The 26172-nt window shown below is 42.3% G+C and overlaps 15 non-coding genes across 15 annotated transcripts; all 15 read right to left on the minus strand.

Annotated features, from left to right (window-relative positions):
* Positions 1 to 3887: 3887 nt before the first annotated feature.
* On the minus strand, positions 3888 to 3968 carry TRNAL-AAG (transfer RNA leucine (anticodon AAG)). Its single transcript has one exon. It is a non-coding gene; the product is annotated as a tRNA-Leu (tRNA).
* Positions 3969 to 4054: 86 nt separating this feature from the next.
* Positions 4055 to 4135, minus strand: TRNAL-AAG (transfer RNA leucine (anticodon AAG)). Its single transcript has one exon. It is a non-coding gene; the product is annotated as a tRNA-Leu (tRNA).
* Positions 4136 to 4221: 86 nt separating this feature from the next.
* On the minus strand, positions 4222 to 4302 carry TRNAL-AAG (transfer RNA leucine (anticodon AAG)). The gene has a single exon. It is a non-coding gene; the product is annotated as a tRNA-Leu (tRNA).
* A 267-nt stretch (positions 4303 to 4569) lies between these two features.
* On the minus strand, positions 4570 to 4650 carry TRNAL-AAG (transfer RNA leucine (anticodon AAG)). The gene has a single exon. It is a non-coding gene; the product is annotated as a tRNA-Leu (tRNA).
* Positions 4651 to 5403: 753 nt separating this feature from the next.
* Positions 5404 to 5484, minus strand: TRNAL-AAG (transfer RNA leucine (anticodon AAG)). Its single transcript has one exon. It is a non-coding gene; the product is annotated as a tRNA-Leu (tRNA).
* A 594-nt stretch (positions 5485 to 6078) lies between these two features.
* Positions 6079 to 6159, minus strand: TRNAL-AAG (transfer RNA leucine (anticodon AAG)). Its single transcript has one exon. It is a non-coding gene; the product is annotated as a tRNA-Leu (tRNA).
* Positions 6160 to 6563: 404 nt separating this feature from the next.
* TRNAL-AAG (transfer RNA leucine (anticodon AAG)) lies at positions 6564 to 6644 on the minus strand. Its single transcript has one exon. It is a non-coding gene; the product is annotated as a tRNA-Leu (tRNA).
* A 591-nt stretch (positions 6645 to 7235) lies between these two features.
* TRNAL-AAG (transfer RNA leucine (anticodon AAG)) lies at positions 7236 to 7316 on the minus strand. The gene has a single exon. It is a non-coding gene; the product is annotated as a tRNA-Leu (tRNA).
* A 1145-nt stretch (positions 7317 to 8461) lies between these two features.
* TRNAL-AAG (transfer RNA leucine (anticodon AAG)) lies at positions 8462 to 8542 on the minus strand. The gene has a single exon. It is a non-coding gene; the product is annotated as a tRNA-Leu (tRNA).
* A 428-nt stretch (positions 8543 to 8970) lies between these two features.
* TRNAL-AAG (transfer RNA leucine (anticodon AAG)) lies at positions 8971 to 9051 on the minus strand. The gene has a single exon. It is a non-coding gene; the product is annotated as a tRNA-Leu (tRNA).
* A 265-nt stretch (positions 9052 to 9316) lies between these two features.
* On the minus strand, positions 9317 to 9397 carry TRNAL-AAG (transfer RNA leucine (anticodon AAG)). The gene has a single exon. It is a non-coding gene; the product is annotated as a tRNA-Leu (tRNA).
* A 428-nt stretch (positions 9398 to 9825) lies between these two features.
* Positions 9826 to 9906, minus strand: TRNAL-AAG (transfer RNA leucine (anticodon AAG)). The gene has a single exon. It is a non-coding gene; the product is annotated as a tRNA-Leu (tRNA).
* Positions 9907 to 13708: 3802 nt separating this feature from the next.
* TRNAL-AAG (transfer RNA leucine (anticodon AAG)) lies at positions 13709 to 13789 on the minus strand. The gene has a single exon. It is a non-coding gene; the product is annotated as a tRNA-Leu (tRNA).
* Positions 13790 to 16272: 2483 nt separating this feature from the next.
* Positions 16273 to 16353, minus strand: TRNAL-AAG (transfer RNA leucine (anticodon AAG)). The gene has a single exon. It is a non-coding gene; the product is annotated as a tRNA-Leu (tRNA).
* An 885-nt stretch (positions 16354 to 17238) lies between these two features.
* Positions 17239 to 17319, minus strand: TRNAL-AAG (transfer RNA leucine (anticodon AAG)). Its single transcript has one exon. It is a non-coding gene; the product is annotated as a tRNA-Leu (tRNA).
* Between the last annotated feature and the right edge of the window lie 8853 nt (positions 17320 to 26172).

Raw genomic sequence — 26172 nt, forward strand, 5'->3', positions numbered from 1 at the left:
TCAGCCCGTCTTCGGTTTCCAGCAAGGAGCCGACTTGATCTCTGTCCCGCTCGTCCACCGACTTGACGAACAATAGGACCCGGCTCGTATCCAGAACGGTTCGGTCAAGCGCCGAAAGGCGCGCAAAGCGTTCTTCGAACTCCCGGAGGAGTGCCGACGCGTTTCTTCCCTTGCCGGGGGACTCCACCCATTCCATGAAGTCCCGTTTCGAAAGCCGGAGCGCGTCGTCCAACCCGTATTTTTCTAGGAGTCGGCCTTCGAACTCCTCCCAAGTACGGCTCTCCGCCCGCACCTCGAGAACCTCCGCATGGATGCTCGGCATCGCCACTCGAGGAAACCCGGCAAGACGCCTCTCTTCCGGAATGTCCCGCATCAGCATTTCTGCCCCGTAGGACGCCAAATACTTCGTGGCATCCTTTCCGCTGAACCGGCCGATCGTACCGACAACCGCCTCAATGGCTCTGTCGAGGGCGCCGGTGCCCTCACGTGCACTCAATATCCGATCCACGGCCGAAGCCATGGCCTCTGCAAGATCCGACCCCTTCATCTTCTGCTCTTCTGCCGCCTCCTTCACGTCGGGTTCACCAAAGATGTCGAGGTATTCCTCGCGGATGCGTGGAATGAGGCGGGACCTCGGGGGTCCTGTACCGAAGAGCAAGAGAGAAAGGAGAAGAAACCCACTACGTGCGAGCGTAGATTCACAGGGACACGGCCCTTCGACACAAAGACGCGAGTGGGACACCGACACAGAGAGACACGAATGTATGTATGTATTAACAAAGACAACAACAAGAACACGGAGGCAACAAAAACACGAAGTCGGTTACAACCGAACAGGCCGGCGAACAGATGTCGATACCTGTTCGTAAACACACAGAAAGGAAGGAGTAGGTTGGAGGTGCCGCCGGAAGCACTCGGGCATTCCTCAGAGCAGCGTGAGCCTCCCGAAACCTACACAAGAGGAAGCTATGGAGCTTGCGAACCAGAGAGAGAGAGAAGCCTTCAAACACAAACCGACGGCACTTCGTCCTCGACTCCCCGCGATCTCGTCTCCCTCCTTTTTATAGGCAAGGAAGGAGCCGTTTTCCCCTTTACTTCCTACCCACTAAATCTACCCGCCTAGGATCTTCTAAGGGCTTCATTCGAGAAGAGCCGGTTCCTACGCTCCTGTGCACCGATTCCGCTTGTGGACGGTTTTCTTCACGACAGCGGTGTGCGGTGTGTGCGGTGTTTGGAGGGGGGTCCCGATGACGATTGTCGTTTTGACATCGATTGTTCCTTGGACCTCTATAAGAGTGTCATCAATCGTTTCGTGAATACCGTTGATCGTACCGGTCCTCCTGGTCGTTGTCATACCGATCGTACTCATCATTCACTCTATATTGGTCGTCGTGGTACTGGTCACGGTCATTTGATCTCCTGCGATTGTCGTGGCGGTACCAGTCGTCGTGGTGACGGTAGTCGTCATCGCGGCGCTGGAGATCCGGGGATCGTGGTTGCTTGTTTGCCCGATGTTGGTATGATTGACGTTCATCCTACTGGGAGTATGTATTGCGCAACTCGATCTGGCGAACCGGAGCCGTCATTGTGCGTTTGAGCATGTTGTACTCACAATGTTTGATCGTGGAGCTCGGGACTGACATATTGGGTAGTGTGGCTGGTGAGGGCACTCAAGAGCAAGATGGCCTGAGGCTGAGCAAGCCGTGCATTGGAGGGCTTGTTGGAAAGGATTGTCCTCCTGAGGAAGGGAGCTTTGCAAAGAGCCCATGGAGAAAACCGTGTTATGCTATGTCTGATCGATGGCGAGGACACGTGCGATGACTTGCTCGATAATATGGTTGGAGAAATTCGTAAGTGTGAGAGTCGTCTATAGAGGCTCCCGTAGGCTGGACAAGAAGGTATCCGGAATGTGATGAGCAGAGATATCGTCGGCCAGTTGTCGGTAGAGATCCTGAAACCGGATCGTGAACTGGGTGACCGTCTCGTGAGGTTCTTGGCTCATGGAAAAGAATTGTTGGAGTAGTTCCCGCTTCGGAACTTGGCGGTGAAATAATTCTAGGAATTTTGTTCGGATGTCATGGAACATTGTGACCTCCCCCATGTCGAGGTGGGATTACCATCAGGCAGTCGGGCCATCAAGGGATAAAGCAAATTCCGCGATTTTGGAGGCCTCGATTTCGGTAGCCGATAACCGTTGTGTCGAGTGGTTGGCCTGCCATGTGGACACGAACGCCTAGGTGTGTGATTCCGCGTCGGGGCCATCGGTATATCGTGGGTAGGGGTAAGGCATGGTATCGAAATTCGGGTTCTCGGGTAAAGCTGAAAAAGGGTTAGGGTCAGGTTGGGTGACCTTTGGAGGGCTCGACGGGGAGGTTGGTGCGGAATCAACTCGCGACTGGGTATCGGGTGGCGACGATTGCAACCGGTGAGCCTCCGATAGTTCCTGGAATGATTGATCAGTGACCACCGAGTCGGAAGTTCCTTCGAGTGGCTCAGGGTGTCGGGCAGGTGGCCGAGTCCGCGTGATGCGATTGGGCGCCGTAATGGCGGCTGGGGTTTACTTCCAACGTAGTTCGTTGTGATCTTACAGCTGTAACCGGGCATGCCAAATTGTGTTAACCGTTTCTAGGGAAACACCTTCGATGAGCCCACAGACTATCGGTGTCAAGGGATCGTGTTACGTGGAAGCCTCTTCTACACAGGGGAAAAGAAAGGAGAACGAGGAGCGTACATGAGCTACAACCCATTAGGCATAAACGAAGCTCGATTTACGAGTACGGGGAGAATACACATATAGAAGATTAGAAAAACGAAACTTATATTAAATGATAAAGCTCACAGTGATTACAGTACTCGTCTCTCAACTGGAAACAGTTCGTACAGAGCTTGCTGCTAGGATATTACTCTCGCTAAGAATGATCTAGATATTCCCCCCTCGAGTTATGCATAACTCGGGTTATATAGTTTTCCTTTTGATACAGAGTCAAGCCATCGGCTGATTGTGAGGGCTAAAACACAGCTATCTATTTCCTCACCTACTCTTCTACCTAACGACGAGTTTACATAATGTACTTATATTTCTGGCTTATGGACAACAACTAGAACCTTAATCTAGGGCCTTAGACCAACTCGACCACCTCATCAACCCTCATGTGAATGATATTAGTCGTTTCTCAACAAAATCTTTGCATGTTCATGGATGATTTTATCGTAGACTATGATGCCTCGATGATTAGAGCGAGATTTGAAGCCATGCCCTTTCGGACTAGAACCTTAATCTAGCACCTTAGACCAACTTTTCCACCTCATCAACCCTCATTGCAATGATATTAGAGATTTCTCCACAAAATATATGCATGTTATGGATGATTTTACCCTAGACTGTGATGCCTCGATGATGAGAGAGGGATTTGAACCCATGCCTTTCCGGACAAGAACCTTAAAATATCGCCTTAGACCAACTCGGCCACCTCATCAACCCTCAAATGAATGACATTAGGAGTTTATCAACAAAATCTTTGCATGATCATCGATGATTTTACCCTAGATTGTGATACCTCCATAATGACGGGGAGATTTGAAGCCACTCCCTTTCCGACTAGAACCTTAATCTAAGAACTTAGACCAACTCGACCACCTCATCAACCCTCATTTAAATGATATTATTTCATTTCATGGATGTTTTTACTGTAGAGTGTGATCCCTTGTTCATGAGAATGGGAATTGAACCTACGCCCTTGCGGACGAGAACCTTAATCTAGCGCCTTAGTCCAACCCGGCCACCTCATCAACCCTCAAGTTGTATTTCTCGATATTTCTCAATGAAATCTTTGCCTGTTCGTGGATGATTTTAGCAGATGATTTTACCCTAGACTGTGACCCCTCGATGATGACAGTGGGATTTAAACCCACGGCCTTTCGGACTAGAACCTTAATCTAGCGCCTTACACCAACTCGGCCACCTCATCAACCCTTGTGTGATTGATAATAGGAATTTCTCAAAAAAATCTCTTAATGTTCATAGATGACTTTACCCTAGACCTTGATGCCTTGATGATGAGAGTGGGATTTGAACCCACGCCCTTTCGGACTAGAACCTTAATCTAGCGCCTTAGACCAACTCGGCCACCTCATCAACCCTCAAGTGAATGATATTAGACATTTCACAACAAAATCTTTACATGTTCATCGTTGATTTTACCCTACACTGTGATGCCTCGATGATGAGAGTGGGATTTGAACCCACACCCTTTTGGACTAGAACCTTAATCTAGCGCATTAGACCAACTCGGCCACCTCATCAACCCTCAAGTCGTACTTTTGGATATTTCTCAACGAAATCTTTGCATGTTCATGGATGATTTTAGTAGATGATTTTACCCTAGACTGTGAGCCCTCGATGATGACAGTGGGATTTTAAACCCACGCCCTTTCAAACTAGAACCTTAATCTAGCGCCTTAAACAAACTCTGCCAATCTCATCAACCCTTATGTCAATGATAATAGGCATTTCTCAACAAAATCTTTTAATGTTCATGGATAATTTTACCCTATACTTTGATACCTCGATGATGAGAGTGGGATTTGAACCCACGCCCTTTCGGACTAGAACCTTAATCTAGGGCCTTAGACCAACTCGGCCACCTCATCAACCCTCAAGTTATATTGGATATTTCTCAATGAAATCTTTACATGTTCGTGAATGATTTTATACTAAACTTTGATGCCTCGACGATGAGATTGGGATTTCAACCCACGCCCTTTCGGACTAGAACCTTATTCTAGCGCCTTAGAGAAACTCGGCCACCTCATCAACCCTCAAGTCGTAATTTTGGATATTTCTCGTCGAAATCTTTGCATGTTCGTGGCTAATTTTATTAAAGGATTTTAACCTAGACATGAGCCCTCGATGATGACAGATGGATTTAAACCCACGCCCTTTCAGACTAGAACCTTAATCTAGCGCCTTAGAACAACTCAGCCACCTCATCAACCCTTGTGTGAATGATAATAGGCAATTCTCAACAAAATCTTTTAATGTTCATGGATGATTTTACCCTATACTTTTATACCTCAATGATGAGAGTGGGATTAGAACCCACGCCCTTTCGGACTAGAACATTAATATAGCGCCTTAGTCCAACTAGGCCACCTCATCAACCCTAAAGCCATAATTGATATTTCTCAACGAAATCTTTGCATGTTCGTGGATGATTTTATGCTAAACTGTGATTCCTCGATGATGAGAGTGGGATTAGAACCCACGCCCTTTCGGACTAGAACATTAATATAGCGCCTTAGTCCAACTAGGCCACCTCATCAACCCTAAAGCCATAATTGATATTTCTCAACGAAGTCTTTGCATGTTCGTGGATGATTTTATGCTAAACTGTGATTCCTCGATGATGAGAGTGGGATTTGAACCCACGCCCTTTCGGACTAGAACCTTAATCTAGCGCCTTAGACCAACTCGGCCACCTCATCAACCCTCAAGTCAAATTTGATATGTCTCAAAGAAATCTTTGCATGTTCGTGGATGATTTTATGCTAAACTGTGATGCCTCGATGATAAGAGTGGGATTTGAACCCACGCCCTTCGGACTACAACCTTAATCTAGCGCTTTAGACCAACTCGGCCACCTCATCAACCCTCAAGTCATATTTTTGGATATTTCTCATCGAAATCTTTGCATGTTCGTGGATGATTTTAGCAGATGATTTTACCCTAGACTGCGAGCCCTCAATGATGATAGTGGGATTTAAACCCACGACCTTTCAGACTAGAACCTTAATCTAGCGCCTTAGACCAACTTGACCACCTCATCAACCCTTGTGTGAATGATAATAGGCATTTCTCAAAAAAATCTTTTAATGTTCATGGATTACTTTACCCCAAACTGCGAGCCCTCAATGATGACAGTGGGATTTAAACCCACGCCCTTTCAGACTAGAACCTTAATCTAGCGCCTTAGACCAACTCGACCACCTCATCAACCCTTGTGTGAATGATAATAGGCATTTTTCAAAAAAATCTTTTAATGTTCATGGATTACTTTACCCTAGACTTTGATGCCTCGATGATGAGAGTGGGATTTGAACCCACGCCCTTCCGGACTAGAACCTTAATCTAGCGCCTTAGACCAACTCGGCCACCTCATCAACCCTCAAGTTGTATTTTGGGATATTTCTCAATGAAGTCTTTGCATGTTCGTGGATGATTTTAGCAGAGGATTTTACCCTAGACTGTGAGCCCTCGATGATGACAGTGGTATTTAAACCCACGTCGTTTCAGACTAGAACCTTAATCTAGCGCCTTAGACCATTCAGACTAGAACCTTAATCTAGCGCTATGAGCCCTCGATGATGACAGTGGTATTTAAACGCACGTCGTTTCAGACTAGAACCTTAATCTAGCGCCTTAGACCATTCAGACTAGAACCTTAATCTAGCGTCTTAGACCAACTCTGCCATCTCATCAACCCTTGTGTGAATGATAATAGGCAATTCTCAACAAAATCTTTTAATGTTCATGGATGATTTTACCCTATGCTTTGATACCTCGATGATGAGAGTGGGATTTGAACCCACGCCCTATCGGACTAGAACCTTAATCTAGCGCCTTAGACCAACTCGGCCACCTCATCAAACCTCAGGTTATATTGGATATTTCTCAATGAAATCTTTGCATGTTCGTGGATGATTTTATGCTAAACTTTGATGCCTCGATGATGAGAGTGGGATTAAAACCCACGCTCTTTCGGACTAGAACCTTAATCTAGCGCCTTAGAGAAACTCGGCCACCTCATCAACCCTCAAGTCGTATTTTAAGATATTTCTCATCGAAATCTTTGCATGTTCGTGGATGATTTTATTCAAGGATTTTACCCTAGACTGCGAGCCCTCGAGGATGACACTGGGATTTAAACACACGCCCTTTCAGACTCGAACCTTAATCTAGCGACTTAGAACAACTCGGCCACCTCATCAACCCTTCTGTGAATGATAATAGGGAATTCTCAACAAAATCTTTTAATGTTCATGGATGATTTTATCCTATAGTTTTATACCTCGATGATGAGAGTGGGATTAGAACCCACGCCCTTTCGGACTAGAACCTTAATATAGCGTCATAGACCAACTCGGCCACCTCATCAACCCTCAAGCCATAATTGATATTTCTCAACGAAATCTTTGCATGTTCGTGGATGATTTTATTCTAAATTGTGATTCCTCGATGATGAGAGTGGGATTTGAACCCACGCCCTTTTAGACTAGAATCTTAATCTAGCGCCTTAGACCAACTCGGCCACCTCATCAACCCTCAAGTTAAATTTGATATGTCTCAATAAAATCTTTGCATGTTCCTGGATGATTTTATGCTAAATTGTGATGCCTCGATGATGAGAGTGGGATTTGAACCCACGCCCTTCGGACTACAACCATAATCTAGCGATTATGACCAACTCGGCTACCTCATCAACCCTCAAGTCATATTTTTGGATATTTCTCAACGAAATCTTTGCATGTTTGTGGATGATTTTAGCAGATACCCTAGACTGTGAGCCCTCGATGATGACAGTGGTATTTAAACCCACGTCGTTACAGACTAGAACCTTAATCTAGCACCTTAGACCATTTAGACTAGAACCTTAATCTAGCGCCTTAGAACAACTCTGCCATCTCATCAACCCTTGTGTGAATGATAATAGGCAATTCTCAACAAAATCTTTTAATGTTCATGGATGATTTTACCCTATACCTTTATATCTCAATGATGAGAGTGGGATTTCAACCCACGCCCTTTCGTACTAGAACCTTAATCTAGCGCCTTAGATAAACTCAGCCACCTAATCAACCCTCAAGTCGTATTTTTAGATATTTCTCATCGAAATCTTTGCATGTTCGTTGATGATTTTAGCAGATGATTTTACCCTAGACTGCGAGCCCTCGATGATGACAGTGGGATTTAAACACACGCCCTTTCAGACTAGAACCTTAATCTACCGACTAAGAACAACTCGACCACCTCATCAACCCTTGTTTGAATGATAATAGGCAATTCTCAACAAAATCTTTTAATGTTCATGGATGATTTTACCCTATACTTTTATATCTCGATGATGAGAGTGGGATTAGAACCCACGTCCTTTCGGACTAGAACCTTAATATAGCGCCTTAGACCAACAAGGCCACCTCATCAACCCTCCAGCCATAATTGATATTTCTCAACGAAATCTTTGCATGTTCGTGCATGATTTTATTAAAGGATTTTACCCTAGACTGCGAGCCCTAGATGATGACAGTGGGATTTAAACACACGCCCTTTCAGACTAGAACCTTAATCTACCGACTAAGAACAACTCGACCACCTCATCAACCCTTGTGTGAATGATAATAGACAATTCTCAACAAAATCTTTTAATGTTCATGGATGATTTTACCCTATACTTTTATATCTCGATGATGAGAGTGGGATTTGAACCCACGCCCTTTCGGACTAGAACCTTAATCTAGCGCCTTAGACCAACTCGGCCACCTCATCAACCCTCAAGTTAAATTTGATATGTCTCAATGAAATCTTTGCATGTTCGTGGATGATTTTATGCTAAACTGTGATGCCTCGATGATGAGAGTGGGATTTGAACCCACGCCTTTTCGGACTACAACCTTAATCTAGCGCTTTAGACCAACTCGGCCACCTCATCAACCCTCAAGCCGTATTTTTGGATATTTCTCATCGAAATCTTTGCATGTTCGTGGATGATTTTAGCAGTTGATTTTACCCTAGACTGCGAGCCCTCAATGATGACTGTGGGATTTAAACCCACGCCCTTTCGGACTAGCACCTTAATCTAGCGCCTTAGACCAACTCTGCCATCTCATCAACCCTTGTGTGAATGATAATAGGCATTTCTCAAAAAAATCTTTTAATGTTCATGGATGACTTTACCCTAGACTTTGATGCCTCGATGATGAGAGTGGGATTTGAACCCACGCCCTTTCGGACTAGAACCTTAATCTAGCGCCTTAGACCAACTCGGCCACCTCATCAACCCTCGAGTTGTATTTTTGGATATTTCTCAACGAAATCTTTGCATGTTCGTGCATGATTTTAGCAAATGATTTTACCCTAGACTGCGAGCCTTCGATGATGATAGTGGGATTTGAACCCACGCCCTTTTGGACTAGAACCTTACTCGAGCGCCTTAGACCAACTCTGCCATCTCATTAACCCTTGTGTGAATGATAATAGTTTTTTCTCAACAAAATCTTTTAATGTTCATGGATGACTTTACCCTAGACTTTGATGCCTCGATGATGAGAGTGGGATTTGAACCCACGCCCTTTCGGACTAGAACCTTAATCTAGCGCCTTAGACCAACTCGGCCACCTCATCAACCCTCAAGTCGTATTTTTGGAGATTTCTGAACGAAATCTTTGCATGTTCATGGATGATTTTAGCAAATGATTTTACCCTAGACTGTGAGCCCTCGGTCATAACAGTGGGATTTAAACCCATGGCCTTTCGGACTAGAACCTTAATCTAGCGCCTTAGACCAACTCTGCCATCTCATCAACCCTTGTGTGAATGATAATAGGCAATTCTCAACAAAATCTTTTAATGTTCATGGATGATTTTACCCTATACTTTGATACCTCGATGATGATAGTGGAATTTGAACCCTCACCCTTTCGGACTAGAACCTTAATCTAGCACCTTAGACCAACTCGGCCACCTCATCAACCCTCAAGTCATATTGACTATTTCTCAATGAAATCTTTGCATGTTCGTGGAGGATTTTATGCTAAATTGTGATGCCTCGATGATGAGAGTGGGATTTGAACCCATGCCCTTTCGGACTAGAACCTTAATCTAGCGCCTTAGACCAACTCGGCCACCTCATCAACCCTCATTGCAATGATATTAGAGATTTCTCCACAAAATATTTGCATGTTTATGGATTATTTCACCCTAGACTATGATGCCTTGATGATGAGATATGTATTTGAACCCACGCCTTTCAAGACAAGAACCTTAAAATATCTCTTTAGACCAACTCAGCCACCTCATCAACCCCCAAGTATTTGATATTAAGCATTTCGGAACAAAATCTTTGCATGTTCATGGATGATTTGAGCCTAGACTGTGATAACTCGATAATGAGAGTGCCCTTTCGAACTAGAACACTTATCTAACGCCTTAGCCCAACTCGGCCACCTCATCAACCTTCGAACAAATCATATTAGACATTTCTCAACAAAATCATTGCATGTTCAAAGATGATTTTTCCCAAGACTGTGATACCTCGATAATGAGAGCGTTATTTGAACCCACGCTCTTTTGGACTAGAATCTTAATCTAGAGCCTTAGACCAACTTAGCCACCTCATTGGAATGATATTAGAGGTTCTCAATGAAATCTTTGCATGTTTATGGATGATTTTACCCTATACCGTGATGCCTCGATGAGAGTAGGATTTGAACCCACACCCTTTCAAATTAGAACCTTAATCTAGCGTTGCCTTATCAACCCTCAACTCAATGATATTGGACATTTTTCAACCCTATCAACCCTTAGGTGAATGATATTGGACATTTCTCAACCCCATCAACCCTCACGTGAATTATATTGGACATTTCTCAACCAAATGTTTGCATGTTCGTGGATGATTTAATGCTAGACTATGATGCCTCGATGATGAGAGTGGAATTTGAACCCACGCCCTTTCGTATTAGACCTTAAACTTGCACCACCTCATCAACCCTCATTGTAATCATATTGGAGATTTCTCAACGAAATCTTTGCATGTTCGTGGATTATTTTACCCTAGATTGTGATGCCTCGATGATAAGTATGGGATTTGAACCCACGCCCTTCCAGACTAGAACCTTAATGTAGTGCCACCTTATCAACCCTCAAGTGAATGATATTAGGCATGTCTCAACAAAATCATTGCATATTCATGGATGATTTTACACTACACTGTGATGCCTCGATGATGAGAGTGGAATTTGAACCGACGCCCTTTCGGACTAGAACCTTAATCTAGCGCCACCTTTTCAACCGTCAAATGAATGATATTGGAAATTTCTCAACCCCATCAACCCTCATGTGAATGATATTAGGCCTTTCTCAACCAAATCTTTGCATGTCCGTGCATGATTTTTCCCTAGACTGTGCTACCTCGTTGATGAGAGCGGGATTGGAACCCACTCCCTTTCAGATGAGAACCTTAATCTAGTGCCTTAGACCAACTCGGGCACCTCATCAACCCTCAGGTGAACGATATTAGGCATTTGTCAACAAAATCTTTGCATCGTCGTGGATGATTTTACCCTAGAGTGTGACACGTCGTTGATGAGTGTGGGATTTGAACCCACGCCCTTTCAGACTAAAACCTTAATCTAGCGCCTTAGACCAACTCCGCCACCTCATGAACCCTTAGTGGAACGATATTAGGCATTTGTCAACAAAATATTTCCATGGTCGTGGATGATGTTACTCTAGAGTGTGATACCTCGTTGATGAGAGCGGGATATGAACCCACGTCGTTTCGGACTAGAACCTTAATCTAGCACCTTAGACCAACTCAGCCACCTCAGAGTGAACGATATTGTGCATTTCTCAACAATCTTCAACATTTGCATGATCATGGATGCTTTTACTCTAGATTGTGATGCCTCCATGATGAGAGCTAGATTTGAACCCCCGTCGTTTCGGACATGAACCTTACTCTAGCGCCTTAGACCAACTCGGCCAACTTATCAACCCTCATGTGAACAAGGATATTAATCATTTCTCAACAAAATCTTTGCATGTTCATGGATGATTTTACCCTAAACTTTGATGCATCGATGATGAGAGCGGGATTTGAAGCCACGCCCTTTCAAACTAGAACCTTAATCTAGCGCCTTAGACCAACTTTGCCACCTCACCAACCATCATTGGAATGATATTAGAGATTTCTCCACAAAATATTTGTAGGTCTATGGATGATTTTACCCTGGACTGTGATGCCTCGATGATGACGGAGGAATTTGAACCTACGCCTTTCCGGACAAGAACCTTAAAATAGCATCTTAGACCAACTCGGCCACCTCATCAACCCTCAAGTGAATGATATTAGGCGTTTCTCAACAAAATCTTTGCATGATCATGGATGATTTTACCCTAGACTGTGATACCTCCATCATGACAATCTTTGCATGATCATGGATGATTTTGCCCTAGACTGTGATACCTTCATCATGACAGTGGAATTTGAACCCACACCCTTTCAGACGAGAACCTTAATTTAGCGCCTTAGACCAACTTGGCCAACTCTGATCCTCTAGTCAATGAGGATATTAGACATTTCTCAACAAAATCTTTATATGTTCATAGATGATTTTACGCTAAACTATGATGCCTGGATGATGAGAATCTTTAGATGTTTATGGATGATTTTACCCTAGACTGTGATGTTCCTTGACGATAAGAGTGGGATTTGAACCCACGGCCTTTCGGACTATAATCTGAATCTAACGCCTTAGACCAAGAACCCACGCGCTTTCGGTCTAGAACATGAATATAATGCCTTAGACCAACCCGGCCACCTCATCAATGCTCATGTGGATGATGTTAGGGATTTCTCAACAAAATCTTTACATGTTCATGGATGATTTTACCCTATCGGACTATAATCTGAATCTAACGCCTTAGACCAAGAACCCACGCGCTTTCGGTCTAGAACATGAATATAATGCCTTAGACCAACCCGGCCACCTCATCAATGCTCATGTGGATGATGTTAGGGATTTCTCAACAAAATCTTTACATGTTCATGGATGATTTTACCCTAGACTGTGATGCCTCGATGATGAGAGTCAAATTTGAACCCACGCCCTTTCAGACTAGAACCTGAATCTAGCGCCTTAGACCGACTCGGCCACCTCATCAACCTTTAAGTGAATTATGTTAGGCATTCCTCAACAAAGTCTTTGCATGTTCATGGATGATTTCACCCTAGACCGTGATGCCTCGATGATGAGAGTGGGATTTGAACCCACGCCCTCCGGACTAGAACCTTAAACTTCCACCACCTCATCAACCCTCATTGGAATGAGGTTGGAGATTTCTCAATGAGATCTTTGCATGTTCATGGATTATTTTACCCTAGACTGTGATGCCTCATTGATGAGAGTGGGATTTGAACCCATGCCCTTCCGGACAAGAACCTTAATGTTGCGTCATCTCATCAACCCTCAAATGAGTGATATTAGGCATTTCTAAACAAAATCATTGCATGTTCATGGATGATTTTACAGTATACGGTCTGCCTCGATGATGAGAGTGGGATTTGAACCCACAGCCTTTCGGACTAAAACCTTAATCTGGCACCACCTTATCAACCCTCAAATGAATGATATTGGACATTTCTCAACCCATCAACCCTCACCTGAATGATATTATGCGTTTCTCAACCAAATTATATTATAAGTTTCTTAACCAAATCTTTGCATGTTCGTGGATGATTTTACCCTAGACTGTAATGCCTCCATGATGAGAGCGGGATTTGAACCCACGCCCCTTCAGACTAGAACCTTAATCTAGAGCCTTAGAACAACTCGGCCACCTTATCAACCCTCATGTGAACGATATTAGTCGTTTCTCAACAAAATCATTGCATGATCTCGGATTATTTTACCATAGACTGTGATGCCTCGATGATGAGAGCGGGATTTGAACCCACGCCCTTCCGAACTAGAACCTTAATCTAGCGCCATAGACCAACTCGGCCACCTCATCAACCCTCAAGTGAATGATATTAGGCTCAACAAAATCATTGCATGATCATGGATGGTTTTACCTTACACTGTGATGCCTACATGATGACCAAGTTGGCCACCTCATCAACCCTCATGTGTTATCATATTAGCATTTCTCAGCAAAATCTTTACTTGTTCATGGATGATTTTACCCTACACTTTAATGCCTCGATGATGAGAGTGGGATTTGAACCCACGTCCTTTCGAACTAGAACCTGAATCTAGCGGTTGGACCAACTCAACCACCTCATCAAGCCTCAAGAGAATGATATTAGGCATTTCTCAACAAAATCTTTGTTCATGGATGATTTTACCCTAAAAGTGATGTCTCAATGATGAGAGTGTGATTTGAACCCACGCCCTTTTAGACTAGAACCTTAATCTAGCGCCTTGGACTAATTTGGTCACCTCATCAACCCTCATGTGAAAATATTAGGCGTTTCTCATCAAATCTTTACATGTTCATGGATGATTTTACCCTAAACTGTGATGGCTCGATGATGAGAGTATGATTTGAACCAACGCCCTTTCGGACTAGAACCTTAATCTAGCACCTTGGGCCAACTCGGTCACCTTATCAACCCTCATGTGAATGATATTAGGCATTTCACAACAAATCTTTACATGTTCATGGATGATTTTACCATAGACTTCAATGCCTCGATGATGAGAGTGGGATTTGAACGCACGCCATTCTGGAAAAGAAGCTTAAAATAACGCCTTAGACCAACTCAGACACCTCATCAACCCCCAAGTATTTGATATTAGGCATTTTTGAAAAAAATCATTACATGTTCATGGATGATTTTGGCCTAGACTGGGATACCTCAATAATGAGAGTGCCCTTTCGGACTAGAACCTAATCTAGCCTTAGCCCAACTCGGCCACCTCATCAACCTTTGAACAAAGCATATTAGATGTTTCTCAACAAAATATTTGCATGTTCATAGATGATTTTACCCAAGACTGTGATGCCTCAATGATGAGAGAGGTATTTGAACCCATGCCCTTTCAGACTAGAACCTTAATACAGAGCCTTAGACCAACTTAGCCACTTCATTAACCCTCATTGGAATGATATTAGATGTTTTTCAACGAAATCATTGCATGTTCATGGATGATTTTACCCTAGCCCGTGATGCCTTGATGATGAGAGTGGGATTTGAACCCACGCCCTCCGGACTAGAACCTTAAACTTCCACCACCTCATCAACACTCATTGGAATGATGTTGGAGATTTCTCAATGAGATCTTTGCATGTTCATGGATTATTTTACCCTAGACCGTGATGCCTCATTGATGAGAGTGGGATTTGAACCCATGCCCTTCCGGACAAGAACCTTAATGTTGCGCCATCTCATCAACCCTCAAGTGAGTGATATAAGGCATTTCTGAACAAAATCATTGCATGTTCATGGATGATTTTAGAGTAGACGGTGTGCCTCGATGATGAGAGCGGGGATTGAACCCACAGCCTTTCGGACTAAAACCTTAATCTAGCGCCACCTTATCAACCCTCAAATGAATGATATTGGACATTTCTCAACCCATCAACCCTCACCTAAATGATATTATGCGTTTCTTAACCAAATCTTTGCATGTTCGTGGATGATTTTGCCCTAGACTGTAAGGCCTCCTTAATGAGAGCGGGATTTGAACCCACGCCCTTTCGGACTAGAACCTTAATCTAGAGCCTTAGACCAACTTATTCACCTCATTAACCGTCATTGGAGTGATATTAGAGGTGTCTCAACGAAATCTTTGCATGTTCATGGATGATTTTACCCTAGACCGTCATGCCTCGATGATGAGAGTGGGATTTGAACCCACGCCCTCTGGACTAGAACCTCAAACTTCCACCACCTCATCAACTCTCATCGGAATGATATTGGAGGTTTCTCAAAAAAATCTTTGCATGCTCATGGATTATTTTACCCTAGACCGTGATGCCTCGATGATGAGAGTGGGATTTGAACCCACGCCCTTCTGGACAAGAACCTTAATGTTGCGCCATCTCATCAACCCTCATGTGAGTGATATTAGGCATTTGTCAACAAAATCATTGCATGTTCATGGATGATTTTACACTAGACGATGTGCCTCGATGATGAGAGTGGGATTTGAACCCACAACCTTTCGGACTAGAACCTTAATGTAGTGCCACCTTATCAACCCTCAAATGAATGATATTGGAAATTTCTCAACCCATCAACCCTCACCTGAATGATGTTATGTGTTTCTCAACCAAATCTTTGCATGTTCGTGGATGATTTTACCCTAGACTGTGATGCCTCCATGACAAGAGCGGGATTTGAACCCACGCCCTTTCGGACTAGAACCTTAATCTAGCGTCTTAGACCATCTCGGCCACCTCATCAACCCTCAAGTGAATGATAATATTCATTTCTCAACAAAATCATTGCATGATCTCGGATGATTTTACCGTACACTGTGATGCCTCCATGACGAAAGCGGGATTTGAACCCACGCCCTTTCGGACTAGAACCTTAATCTAGCGCCTTGGACCAACTCAGCCACCTCATCAACCCTCAAGTGAATGATATTAGGCGTTTGTCAACAAAATCATTGCATGATCACAGATGAATTTACCCTACATTGTGATGCCTACATGATGATAGTTGGTTTTGAACCCACGCCCTTTTGGACTAGAACCTTAATCTAGCGCCTTAGACAAAGTTGGCCACCCCATCAACCCTCATGTGTTATCATATTAGGCATTTCTCAACAAAATCTTTTAATGCGTCGATGATGAAAGTGCAATTTGAACCCACGCCCTTTCGGACTAGAACCTTAATCTAGCGGCATGGACCAACTCGACCACCTCATCAACCCTCAAATGAATGATATTAGATGCATATCTCAACAAAATCATTGCATGTTCATGGATTATTTTACCCTAGAAGTGATGCCTCGATGATGAGATTGCGATTTGAACCCACGCCCTTTCGGACTAGAACCTTAATCTAGCGCCTTGGACCAATTCGGTCACCTCATCAACCCTCATGTGAATAATATTAGGCATTTCTCATCAAATCTTTACATGACATGGATGATTTTACCCTAAACTGTGATGGCTCGATGATGAGAGTACGATTTGAACCCACGCCTTTTCGGACTAGAACCTTAATCTAGTGTCTTGGACCAACTCGGTCACCTTATCAACCCTCATGTGAATGATATTAGGCATTTCTCAACAAATCTTTACATGTTCATGAATGATTTTACCATAGACTTTAATGCCTCGATGATGAGAGTGGGATTTGAATGCACGCCATTCCGGAAAAAAACCTTAAAATAACGCCTTAGACCAACTCGGACACCTCATCAACCCACTTATGAATTATATAAGACATTTCTCAACAAAATCTTTGTTCATGGTTGATTTTACCCTAATCTATGATGTCTCGATGATGAGAGTGGGATTTGAACCCACGCCCTTTTGGACTAAAACCTTAATCTAGCGCCTTAGACCAAGTCGGCCACCTCATCAACCCTCATGTGAATAATATTAGGCATTTCTTAATAAAATCTTTGTTCATAGTTGATTTTACCCTTGACGCCTTATTAGACATTTCTCAACAAAATCTTTAAATTTCATGGATGATTTTACATGTACACTTTCTTAGCTTATATATAGACCTGTCCTACACAGAGTCTTTAGATGTTCCTAAGTTTATTATTTTACGTTAAATTGTGATGCCTCAATGATGAGAGTGGGATTGAACCCACGCCCTTTCGGACTAGAACCTTAATCTAGTTCCTTAGACCAACTCGACCACCTCATATACTAATTCTTTGCTTATATGTATGCCAAGAAAGAAATGTGTAGTTCTAATCTACACGAATTCTTCAAATGTTCCTAAGTTCATGATTTTATGCTATGATGAGAATGGGATTTGAACCCATGCCCTTTCGAAATAGAACATGAATCTAGTGCCTTAGACCAGCTCGACCACCTCATCAACATTCAACTAGAAAATACTAGGCTTCCATCTTGGCCTAATATGATTTCTCGAGCACACTCTTTCGATCTAGAACTTTAATCTAACATCTTAGACCAACTCGGCCACCTCATCAACTGTCCTTAACTGGAGGATACTAGACTGATTCCATCTTGGCCCTCTATATGCTATAATTATTGTTCTTAGCTTATGTTGGCCCTTAATGAATAGTTTTAGACTTTAATGTTGTTACTATATATATGTACGTCATTGTTCTTAGCTTATGTTTTGGCGAGGATTGAATTGCATAGGCGTTTTTTTATTAATGTCTTTATATATTTCTTGAGAATTTTACGCTTGATTGCCATGCCGCGATGATGAGAGTGGGATTTAAACCCACGCCCTTTCTGAATAAAACCTTAATCTAGGGTTGAGTTGGTCTAAAGCCCTAGATTAAGGTTTTATTCTAAAAGGGCAGTATTAAAACCTTAATCTAGCACCATAGACCTACTCCGCCACCACATGAACCCTCAAGTGGAGGTTATTAGACCTCCATCTTTGCCTTCTATGTACATAACAACCATTCTTCTTAGCTTATGATTAGGCTAAGATATAAATGCTTAGGCATTTTCTCAATTAAGTGTTTACATGTCCCATGATGATTTTATGCTAAATTTTCATGCCTCGACGATGAGAGTGGAATTTGAACCGATGCCCTTTCAGACTAGAATCTTAATCTAACGCACTAGACTTAACTTGGCCACCTTATCAAACCTCAACAGAGAATATTTGAAATGACAATGGTTGAGCCTTCTAATACGGAAACTTTTCCCTGAACTTATCGTCAATCCATAAATAAGTGTGTTTGGCATATTGACCCCGAATGCATCCAAGAATTGTCTAAATATTGAACCTTTGTTAATCGCAGAACCCTACCATCCCAAACTTCCAAAATCAATTTCAGATCGAGAGATAAAACAAGACTTCCTCCAATTTATATGAAACCTTGAAACCAACGCAAAATTATTTAACACTTGCATATTCTTTTCAAGATTTTCTTTTGAGGTTTGTAAGAACATAAATGAGTTAGTCATTTGCCAAGGTGTGTGCAATTAATTTTTCTTCAAAAGGAAGATACAAACCCACGAGACACAATATCACCACATGTTGTAAGAGACAGAAATAATAATAAGAAAGGAGGCAATGCAATACAAAATATCAATGGGCTAAGCAAGCATCCTTCTTGCACCGATCTAGATTTGCATTGCTGAGGATGATATTCCTAAAACCGCTTTTCGTACACGCTATGGCCATTATGAGTTTTTAGTCATGCCTTTCGGGTTGACTAATCTCCAGCCGCATTCCAACAAGCGATGAATGATGTTTTCTAAGATCAACTCGGTGATTTTGTTGTCGTCCTCTTGGATGATATTTTGATATATAGTCATACCTTGCAAGATCATGTTCAACATGTTCGATTTGTTTTGCAAAAGTTGCGTGACAACTCTTTCTATGCAAAACATTCAAAATGTGATTTTTTCCAAAAATCTATTGTGTACCTAGCTCATTTAATTACGGAAAATGGTGTTGAAATTGAACCTTCTCGTATTGAAAAGGTTAAACTTTGGCCCATTCCTAGTAATATTCGTGAACTGTGATCATTCTTAGGGTTTGTTGGATTTTTACGAAAATCAATTCGTAACTATTCCAAATTGACGACGTCATTAACTGGCCTTTTAAAAGGTCATCCACGTAAGTCTTTCAAACCAATTGCATGGAATGAACAACTTGACAAATCTTTTGAGGCACTCAAAGAGCATGTGTGTCAGGCTCCCACTCTTCTACTAACAGACCCTTCTAAGCCTTTCTCAATCGAAACCAATGCTAGTGATTATGCTATTGGTGCCGTTCTTTATCAAGGCAGTCACCCTATTTCTTTTGAAAGTAAGACGCTTGATGTTGCTCAATCTCGGTATTCGGTTCAAGAGAAAGAGTTGTTTGCGGTAATACATGCACTTAAAACATGAAGGCACTATTTCTATGGAAATAAATTTGTGGTTACAACAGTCCATCAATCATTGAAGTATTTTTGTGACCAGCCAGATCTTTTTGGTCGTAAAGGCCGTCGAGCTGACCTTATGCAAGATTTTGATTTTCCCATACGGTATCGTAAGGGTTCTATGAACACTATTGCAGATGCTCTTAGTCGCATTAAAGAAGTTAACATGCTTAGCTTCACGGAAATAAAATCTGATCTTTTAGATCACCTTCGAGGGAAATACCTTGATGACAGTTATTTTTCGAAATACTGGACGAAAGCCAAATCTGGTTTCGATGCCAATACTAGCTCCCTACCCTCGAAGGCGACCTTTCACATTACAAACAGTTTGCTCTACCGTAGTGGAAAGGTCTGTGTTCCAGGTTTACCAAACGTAAAAATGAATCTCATGATACACCATTTGCGGGTCATCCTGGAATACAACGCACACTCATTCTCATCTCGAGTACTTTTTTCTGGCCTAAGATGTACTTTGACGTGCATAAATACGTAACTCAATGCTTACAATGTCAGATTAATAAGTCGGAACGACTTAAAGCTGCGGGTCTTTTACATCCATTAGATATTCCCAACAACAAATGGGAAAGTATCTCGATGGATTTTATTGTTAGTTTACCTCGTACACAAAGGGGTTATGATGCCATTTGGGTTGTCGTTGACAAACTAACAAATTTGGCTAGATTTATTCCTACCAAAACCACAGTAACCGCTCAACAATTGGCTTATCAATTTGTTGATGAGTTATTTCGCTTTTATGGATTACTGATGGATATTGTTAGTAATCAAGATTCCAAGTTTACTACTGACTTTTGGACTCAGGTCTTTAAGAAACTAGAAACTACGTTGAGCATGAGTTCCGCGGATCATCCTCAATCTGATGGACAAACTGAACAAGTTAATCAAATTATTGAGGACATGCTTCGAGCTTATGTAGCAAAAACCCCTTCTAAGTGGGAGCAATACCGTCCTATCTTAGAATTTGCCTATAATAGCTCTAAACATACATCCATTGGATATAGTCCTTTTATGTTGATGTATGGTTTTCAACCACGTGCCCCAGTTGATGTCACAATTCATCGTGATACATTAGACAGTACACACAATTTTTTGCAAGACGTGAACCAAATGTTGCATATTGCCAAAGAGAATGTTAAGACGGCTCAAGATCGTGCTCAATTTTATGTTGATTAGGATAGACGTCCTCATGCATTTACTATTGGTCAAAAAGTCTTTTTGCGTGTCCCAACCGACTCTACGTCATTGTCTACGAGCAAGTGCGCTAAGTTAGCCCCATGATATTGTGGCCCATTTGAAATCCTTAAGCGGGTTGGGTCATCTGCTTATCACTCTGCCTTACCCCGTAACGTTGGTATTCATCCTGTTTTTCACATCAGTCGTCTAAAACCATTTTTAGGCTCTAGTGATAACACCATCACAATCCAAGATCTTGTAACATTAGAGGATTTTTCTTACAAACCTCATGTTCCTGAATGAATTCTTGATTCTCGTACTAAATGTTTATGTTCTAAAGAGATTCGGCTATTCAAGATCAAATGGATGGATAAACCTATTGATGATGCCACATGGGAACGTGAGCATACTCTTAAGGCACAATTTCCTCACTTTATATTGCAAGAGTGCAATCTTTTGAAGTAGGGGAGTATGTTATGTACACATAATGTTTATGAGGGTAGGTCACTAATATTTACATTAGTGAAGGGTATGTTCACTAATGTTAAAAAGGGGACTAATGGTTGGATAGAAGGAATGATAGGTGCATGCACTATCATGATTTGGACAACCAATGAATGGAGAGCCTTTTAGAAAGGCACATCTATTCAAGGGGCCTAGGAAAAGGTATAAATATGAGGCTTAGCTACCCTCATAAGGGGATTACGTCGGAAGGTTGTTGTCTTAGACACTGGTGGTGTGGGCTAGGCTTTCGTCTTGACGATCGTGTTTATCTCTTCCAAGGTATTAGTCATCCTAATATCCGGCGGTATGGGACATCGGTGGTAGGTTGGCTATGTCTAGATCATAGCTCGAGGGTGGTCGGGTGGAACGGGTTCTTCTATCCATTCTATTTTCCTTCTTTTACTTTAGTTTGGTCTATTGATTAGTAATAGACTCCTAACAGGAAAGAATTTCCACTTGCTCCAATAAAGAAAATTGCCACGTTAGTACTCCCTTCAACTTTCGTAGATATGCTTTCACTCCATGTCTATCATCGAATACAAAAGCATTGCACATGTTCCAATTATGATGCAATACCCAATATCTCAGAAATAGAAAACAATCTCCATCTCTGATTTTGGGTCAACCTGTGTAAATTGTGCAAACACCCACTGTCTAGGTGTCAAATAACACCATGATAAAACTTGCCAAATTTGAGAAATGTAACACTAAGAAATCAGACATTGTACAAATCAATGAGTACTATCTTCCATTTGACCAGTGCAAAAAAAGCAATTACCCGTTGCTAGTCCACGACGCTTTACAACTAATCCCAAAGGCAATCCTCCAATCAAAACTCTCCAAATGAAGACCTTTGCTACAAGTAGAAATTTAGAATGTCAACTACGTTGTAAGATTTGTCACCACCCATGATCAGATTTGTGTATTTTCCATTCTTCTTCAACCTTAGATGATAACCATCCAAGAGACTCAACAAAGCAATTATACCAAAGATTGGTAGTAACTTGTAACAATGACGTTTGACCCTGTAAACACTAATCAATCCACAATTGTTCTCCTATCTGTAGAGGTAAGGGACCTTGCATCAATGGAATAATTTGTATTTGTTGCCAAATAAACCCATAATTAGGTGGGATGCGTAATAATTATCACGCTTCAATAAACTCTAACATTCTTTGAGATGGAACCTCAACTATATCTCCCACCTCTTTGACCCCCAAACGAAATAAACGATTAAATTGAGAGCGCAATCTCTCCTTTCCTAACCAACATAATAACCGAGAAGACACAAGTAACTCTTTTTGCAAAGAATTACAATGCTCTCTTCTAGATGATGGTTTCAATACACATAACAAGAGTGCTTCTTGCCAAGAGGTAACCAAGTGTTGAACACATGAAGAGCCCAAAATCCTAAGTGAAATACATCCATTCAGTAATTGCCACCATGAAGCCTTAATTGTTGTCCTCCCTTGTGTTAAACCCTTGTTCTCAATGAAATATTGAACAATAGATATTCGTGACTTTGAACACATGTCTTGTAATAATGAAAATCTATGAGCCATCATATGCTTAGATAAGTTCAATATTCCAACTTCCCCCAAGCGCTTAGGGATTGCTAGATGATTCCGCGCAACCCAAGTGATTCCCATCTTATCCCTCTTCTTCCACAATAAATATCAAAGAGGTAGTAAAACAAAATGCAAATCCTTGTTTGTCCATGGCAACAATGGTAAGTAATATAATATCATGGGTTCCATAATACATTGTACAACCTTCAAGCATACATGAAATGGCCAAGATTGTGACTTCCAATACATGAACTTATCCCTCAACTTACTAGACATCCATTCAATCAATTGACCATTTGTAACATTCATTCCTAATGGATAGCCCAAGTGTCGAAAAATAGAGCTTTTCTTCACCACGAATCATTGTCATCCTAAACATTCCAAATCCCTTTTAGTACATGATATGAGACTAAACTTCCTCCGATTAATATGTAATCTGGAAGCCAATGCAAATTGGTTCCATACAAGCATCCCCTTCTCAAGATTCTCTCGTGAGGCTTGTAAAAGCATGAGAATCATCAGCCAAAGCTTGTGCTACTAGTTGCCCTCCAAACGAAAGGTGTAGACCCACAATGTCACCATTTGTTGCAAGCCTTGAGTAACAATTGCAAACAACAATGGACGAAGAGGGCATCCTTGACGAATGGATCTTGTGAGGGCAATATCTGATGTAGCTCCCCCCTTAAGCATTATTCGAGACATTGCATCTTGTCCTAATAAAAATATGAGGCAAGCCATACGAGGTGCAAAGCCCATTGTATGCATTAACCCAGAAACAAAGGACCAATTAACATGATCAAAAGCTTTCTCCAAATCCAATTGCACCATAATCAATTATTGATGAGTGTTTCAAGCATAATCCATGGCCATTTGAACATTCAACACATTATGCAATAAAACCATATTGGGCCGGATGTATCAACTTTGGCAAATACTTTCGTAATCTATTTGCCAAGACCTTTGTAAATATCTTATACAACCCCCCATCAAAGACCTAACCCTAAAGCTAATGCTAACTCTAACACTAACCCCAACCCCAAACTAAAATCCTCTACAAAGAAACTACAACCTAATCCCTTTCAAAAATCTAACCCTATTGCTAACCCTATTGCTAACCCTAACCCTAACCCTAATTTTCCAGCAAAAAGAAATCCTCGATCATTGAACCACCGGAACCTCCTCCCGCAATACATCTGCAACATAACAAATAATCAAGTAAGTAGAAATCCTCATCAAAACCATTATGGCCCACGAGTCTTACTTTATAACCCTAATCGCCCTTTCTTTAATCCTATCTACAACCCAACTAACCATCTAGGGCACACGGTTCTCATGCGCGGCGGAAGCGACATACCCACCGAGTGCATCTGTCCAACATCCTCACATCGAACGAAATTCAAACCAATATATTTCAGCCTCACACGAGCCACACCCGCGGCCTATACATCACCACCATACCTCGCCGGAATTTGAATTGGAAGGATACAACAGAGAGCGAAGATCTTACTTCGATAGCGGCTACACGTGCGGCGATGGTGGACGATTGTCACACCATAACGGCGGCTACATGAGCCGTGGCGATAATTATCCTACGGGCCGATACGAGAGGTCCATCCAATGCGAAGGCCGTACATCTTATGGAAGCGGCACACGTGCCAACATAAGACAAGAAGTGTATCCCCATGGCGGTTGTGCAGGAGATCATGCAAGCCATGGCACGAACGACCTTCCGTCTTTCCCTCTCGGCCCTCTTCCTCCTCCTCTCCTCCCCACCCCACCCCTGCAGACAATTTCAAACATACCCTCTCACTTCCCATATGTGTTTAACCTTAATCACGCCCCTCCCCCCCCCCTCCTTACTTCCTACAAATTTGATGCATGCCCCTCCTTTATTTTCTATAAACCCCCCTCATACCCCTCCCCCATTTTTTAACCATACCCCTATGCATTTCCCCCCTAATAACCCCCACAACGTTTCCCTATTTCCAAACTATACCCCTCCCCCTTTTCATGCATTTCCTACACATACCCCCACCCCCCCCCCCCCCCCCCCCCTTCTTTACACATAACACCCCTTCTACTTCTAGTAGATTTCAATACTCCACCGCACCCTCTAAATTTCCCCCACACGTATATAAAATCCCTCATAGAAAACAACCTATTCGTACTCACAATAATCGCCCCCCTCCCACGAAACTACAAACTTTCCCATGTAATAATGTTAGGACAAAAAACGTGTAGCTAGGCGTGCCAAACGGGATAGTAAACAGTTTCGGCACGCCATACATCCCGCGAAGCGTCTCTTTTACCTTCTTGATAGACCTACTTCTACTTTAGATACTTTTATGTGGTTAGGACATCATACATCTAATTTTCCCTTCTCCCCATATATGAAAAAGACCCATAGTAGGAACCCCCGTAATAAATTTTGGACGCCTCTCCTTAATAAACCTAGAATTAGTAGGATCCACAACCACTCTAATTATGGAGAACATGCCCCTCTCACATTCGATGTTACCACTTTCATTCAATCAACAATGTTATGGGTGCACTTGCTCCTTCAGAGCAACCGATGTCATGAAACTAGTCAAAGCATGTTCCAACACTGCATATGAATTTTCATGCACCACATCCTTAGGGTTGTCTATCAAAATCTTTTGTTTAGGTCCTCCCGCTTGACAAAAACCTTGAGAATTTGATGAATTTACAACTCGTCCCAACGAATCAACTTGAAGGTGAAGGGGTAATCCCTTATCCCTAAATTGTCGTTCCCAATGAACTTTTCGAGGACCCTCCCTAGTTCTGGAATTACCTTGCCAAGTAGTCTCACAAGTAGTGGGCAAACTATTACGTTGAAAATTCATTGATTTCCCATTCGACTTGCCCTTAACCTTATGTCAATCTTTTTCAACAACATCATCACTATTAGTTCTATCCAACGGTTTTTTCCCCCTTATCTATAACCACTAGACTTTGTTTTTCCATATCTATAGATTGAGTTCCCTTATTCTTAGGGCCCAAACCTTGAAGTGAGACCTCTTTATAACCTGCTTTAGATGATGTTCCTTCATCCATAACA

This window comes from Azolla caroliniana, unplaced genomic scaffold, assembly GCF_043228905.1.
Source record: "Azolla caroliniana isolate FFs.n. ecotype wild unplaced genomic scaffold, voAzoCaro1.0.p SCAF_22, whole genome shotgun sequence".
Classification (NCBI taxonomy): domain Eukaryota; kingdom Viridiplantae; phylum Streptophyta; class Polypodiopsida; order Salviniales; family Salviniaceae; genus Azolla; species Azolla caroliniana.